The sequence below is a fragment of the Penaeus monodon genome, chromosome 42, assembly GCF_015228065.2.
Source record: "Penaeus monodon isolate SGIC_2016 chromosome 42, NSTDA_Pmon_1, whole genome shotgun sequence".
Classification (NCBI taxonomy): Eukaryota; Metazoa; Arthropoda; class Malacostraca; order Decapoda; family Penaeidae; genus Penaeus; species Penaeus monodon.
This window is the reverse complement of record NC_051427.1, coordinates 22,564,853-22,569,852: the sequence shown is the minus strand read 5'-3', so window position 1 is coordinate 22,569,852 and position 5,000 is coordinate 22,564,853. Positions and strand designations below refer to the sequence as shown.

The window sequence follows — 5,000 nt, the reverse complement described above, 5'->3', positions numbered from 1 at the left end:
ATGGGGGAAGGGGTGGGGGGTGGGGGTGATGGTGGGGGAAGGGGTGAGGGTGATGGTGGGGGAGGGGGTGGGGGTGATGGTGGGGAGGTGGGGTAGATGGTGAGGGAAGGGGTGGGGGTGATGGTGGGGAAGGGGTGAGGGTGATGGTGGGGAAGGGGTGGGGGTGATGGTGGGGGAGGGGTGGGGGTGATGGTGGGGGAAGGGGTGGGGGTGATGGTGGGGGAAGGGGTGGGGGTGGTGGTGGGGAAGGGGGGTGGGGGTGGTGGTGGGGAAGGGGGGTGAGGGTGGTGGTGGGGAAGGGGGTGGGGGTGGTGGTGGGGAGGGGGTGGAGTGATGGTGGGGGAAGGGGTGGGGTGATGGTGGGGAAGGGGTGGGGGTGATGGTGGGGGAGGGGGTGGGGGTGATGGTGGGGAAGGGGTGGGGGTGATGGTGGGGAAGGGGTGGGGGTGATGGTGGGGGAAGGGGTGGGGTGATGGTGGGGGAGGGGGGAGGTGATGATGGGGTAGATGGTGGGGGTGATGGTGGGGAAGGGGTGGGGGTGATGGGGAAGGGGTGGGGGTGATGGGGAAGGGGTGGGGGTGATGGTGGGGAAGGGGTGGGGGTGATGGTGGAGAAGGGGTGGGGGTGATGGTGGGGGTGATGGTGGGGGAAGGGGTGAGGGTGATGGTGGGGAAGGGGTGGGGGTGATGGGGGGGAGGGGTGGGGTGATGGGGGGAAGGGGTGGGGGTGATGGTGGGGGAGGGGGGGGGTGATGGTGGGGAAGGGTGGGGGTGATGGTGGGAAGGGGTGGGGGTGATGGTGGGGAAGGGGGTGGGGGTGTGGGTGGGGAGGGGGGGGGGGGTGAGGGGGGGTGAGGGTGGGGAAGGGGTGGGGGTGATGGTGGGGAAGGGGTGGGGGGAGGGGGGAGGGTGATGATGGGGGAGGGGGTGGAGTAGATGGTGGGGGAGGGGGTGAAGTAATGATAAAATAATTATAATATAAAAATAAGGATATTAATGCAAACAAATAATAATAGATAACAACAATAACAACAGTAACGATAAAAATAATATTAATAATAATAACAATAATGATAATGAATAGTAATAACAATAATAACAAAAATAATAATGATAATGATAATAGTAATAATAATATAATAGTAATAGTAATAATAATAATAATAATAATAATAATAATAATAATAATAATAATAATAATAATAACAATAATAATAATGAAAATAACAGAAAAAAGATATTAGTACTACTACTAATAATAATAAGGATAACAATAATAACAGAATAAAAGCGGTAACATTACTTATAATAAAGTTAATAAAAAAAAAGAATATTAACAACAGTAACGATAACGATAAAGGTACTACTAAATATATCTAATTATCATTAGCACAGATTATGATCAATTAATGACGATGATATATAAAAAATAACTAACATTAGCAATAGTAACAATAGCAAATAATCACAATAAAATAACAAAAACAAACAAACAAAAAACACACAATCGATCAATAAAAAAATACGCTCGTAACTCAGGCTAAACAAACAAACAAATAAAAAACGGAATTGATATCAACGTCAAGTTATTTTTTTATTTGCACTCGAATGGTATTGATTTCTGAGGACAACTGAATCATGAATTACTTGACATTCACAAAAATAAAAGAGTTTGTAAACATGTGGTTTTATACTTTCTCTTCGTTGAATTTGCATGCGGTTTGTTTGTACGGTTGCTACAACTAACGTTTGTCATCTGCATAAACATAGCCATGCACTTACAAATGCGTGCATATGCATGTTCATCTGCGTATGCACACACACACACGTACACACACATATACACCCACACACATACGCACACACGCATGCACGCACATACACACACACACGCACACACACACACACACACACGTACATGCACAAACCCGATGACCCTTCCACTAATGCACGCATATATATACATACAGTTTTCTTCTCTCAGTGTCATTTTGTTCTCTCTCTTCTTTCTCTGTATCTCTCTCTCTCTCTCTCTCTCAGTCTCTGTCTGTATGTGTGTGTGTTTGTCTGTCTGTCAGTCTGTCTGTCTGTCTCTCTTTCTCCCTCCCTCCTTTCCTCTTTCTCTGTCTGTCTGTTTCTCTCTCTCTCTCTCAGTCTCTGTCTGTATGTGTTTGTCTGTCTGTCAGTCTCTCTTTCTCCCTTCCTCCCCTCTCTCTCTCTCTCTCTCTCATCCACATAACCCCAACACCCCGACAAAACAAACAAACAAACAAACTCAGCGGTGTTCCTATCCCTTGTTATGTGTGGACTAAGCAATAGTTATAATTTTCTTCTCAAAATGCGTGAAAGTTTGACCCTGAGGTACAGGAGTATTCCTCCCTATACCTCTTCCCTCTTTATCACGTGCACTCTCTCTGTTCATGAGCTATATATTCTCGAATGTTATAATTTTGTTTTGATAACATGTTGTCCACTCTCTTTTTCCGTGTCTTTGTCATGCTCTCTCTCTCTCTTTATTTTTTTTCTTATTAGCATGGTCTCTCTATCTCTCTCTCTTTTCTTATTTTCATCTTTCTTTCACCACTCTTTCTTTCTCATTCTTTCGCTTGTGTCCTATTTGTCTGGCTTACTTTTTACACTTTTATTTCTCTCTCTCTCTCTTTACCTCTCTCTTCCTTTCTTTTTTTTTCATCCGTCTCTTTTCCTCTTTCACAGTGTCGTTTCCCCTTTCTCCCTTTTCTACTATTCCATCTTCTCCCCTTCTCTGCCTTCCATTATTTTACTTTTTTTCTTCTTTTCTTTATCTCCTCTACACCCCACCTTTTATTCCATATCTCGTTTCTTCACTCGCATTTTTTTAGCTTCTCCCTTTACTACCATCGTTATTTCACATGTTCATTTATTTTTTATCTAATTTTGCGTTTCCTTCTCACGTTCTCGATCATTTTCCTCCGGAATGACATTGAAACTAAGCCAGTTTTTGACATATTGATTGCATTCATTCTCTCCTGAATTAATAACAATGATGTTTTGATACTACTGATATTACTAGTAATAATAATGGTAATAACATGAACAAACTGGAAAAACACTAACAACAACAACAACAACAATAATAATAATAATAATAATAGCAACAACAACAACAACAGCAATAACAATAATAATAATGAGAACAAAAAGTGACTGTAATAATAATATTAGTAACAATAACACGAATGTAAAACTAACAACAACAATATAATACAAATATCATCAAATAATTATTATTATTATAAAAAATACAAGCAATAATAATAATTAAAAAAAAATAGAATAGGAAAAAAACAAAAAAACAAAAAGAAAAACAAATGAAAAACGAACATGAAATCATATTTGTACCGATTTTTTTATGACCATTTATCTAGAGATCATGTGATACGCCAGCGGTTACGTAAAAGTCGGGGTGTACTTGACGGGGAAGCACCATGGTAACGTGTATGGTGACGAGGCCAAGAGATTTGATGTGTCTGTATTTACGTGGGTATGAGATGGGGTGGTTGGGGTAGGGAAAGAGGAAGGGAAAGGGAGAGGGAGAAGAGAGGGAGTGGGAGAGGGAGGGAGAGGGAGAGAGAGGGAGAGAAAGGGAGAGGGAGAGGGAGAGAAAGGGAGAGGGAGAGAGAGAGAGAGAGAGAGAGAGAGAGAGAGAGAGAGAGAGAGAGCAGAGAGAGCGAGAGCGAAGAGAGACCCATGAGCAGAACAGCCCAAACCTCAAACCCTTGAAACCCGGTATCTGCGACCCGCACCAGCGCCACTTTCATCCTTCAAAACCGTGCATGAAATCAAGCCTACAAAACCCCCACCATTCCTATCCCCCAGCATCGTCAAAATTACCCTAAATGTCAGCCAAATACCCACCCACACCGACATAACACTTCCTCCCCAGGATGAATATACCCTCCGTGTGCCTTCCTCTCCCTCCCCGTGTACATGGTGACGCGCCTCTGTACGTGGCTCATGTGAAGCCCGTGTACAGCACTTCCTGAGGCTGGCTAGCAACGCGACTGCCCCGCCGCCGCTCGTCCGATTCCCTCCGCCGTAACGTCGGCTTCGCATACCTATCTTCATCCTTACCCATTCCCCCCACCCCCTCCCATTAACTAAACCCCATCTCTTTGTCTGGGATAAAGACCCAGAGCTCAATTACCTGTGGATATTGTTAATGAAAGCAGTAAGCATTCTTTCATCGAACTCTCCCGTTATCTCGGCGATAAGTGGATCAAATATCACACAACTAAGAGGGCAAGAACTGAATCCTAGTTTTAGAGGTAACGGACTTCGCCGACCTTCCCTCCCCCCTCCCTTCCCCCCGTCCGGTGAACAGGAGACACCCAGCTGCGCACGATGGCCCCTTTCTCCCCTATGTCAGGCGGTGGTTGCGGTGTGCAGAAGGAGGAGGCAAGGGAGGGGAGGGAGAGGGGGAACGAGGAGGGAGGGAGAGGAGGGCGGAGGGGGAGGGAGCGGAGGAGGGAGGAGGCGGCATGGGAGGGGGAGGGAAGGAGAGAGAGGGGTTGGGAGAGAGGGAGGGGGTGAGGGAAGGAGGGAGGGAGGAGGACGGGCGGGTGAGAGAGAGAAGGGGACAGGAGAGAGGGGGAGGGTAAGTTGGAGAAGGAGGGGAAGGGAGTGAGGGAGGAGGAGGAAAGGTGGGAGAGGGAGGGAGAAAAAGAGGGGGAAGTTCATGATGGAGGAGGAAGGAGGGAAAGGGAGAGGGAGGAGGAAGGAGACAGGGGGAGGAGGGGCATGAGGAGGAGGAGGGTGGGGATGGGGAGCGAAGAGGGGAAGGAGGAGGGGGAGAATGAGGAAGAGGAGGAGGGAAGAGAAATAGAAAAAAGAGAGCGAAAGAGAAAGGAAAAGGAATAGAGAGAGAGAGAGAGAGAGAGAGAGAGAGAGAGAGAGAGAGAGAGAGAGAGAGAGAGAGAGAGAAAGAAGAAATAGCAAAATAGAGAGAGAAATAACGAGAAA

General features: G+C 46.3%; 1 protein-coding gene across 1 annotated transcript in view; it reads right to left on the bottom strand.

Annotated features, from left to right (window-relative positions):
• The window catches only part of LOC119598975 (sex-lethal homolog), a 76,128-nt gene that overhangs the window by 70,486 nt on the left and 642 nt on the right, over nucleotides 1–5,000 (bottom strand). The gene's annotated exons all lie outside the window — the stretch shown is intronic.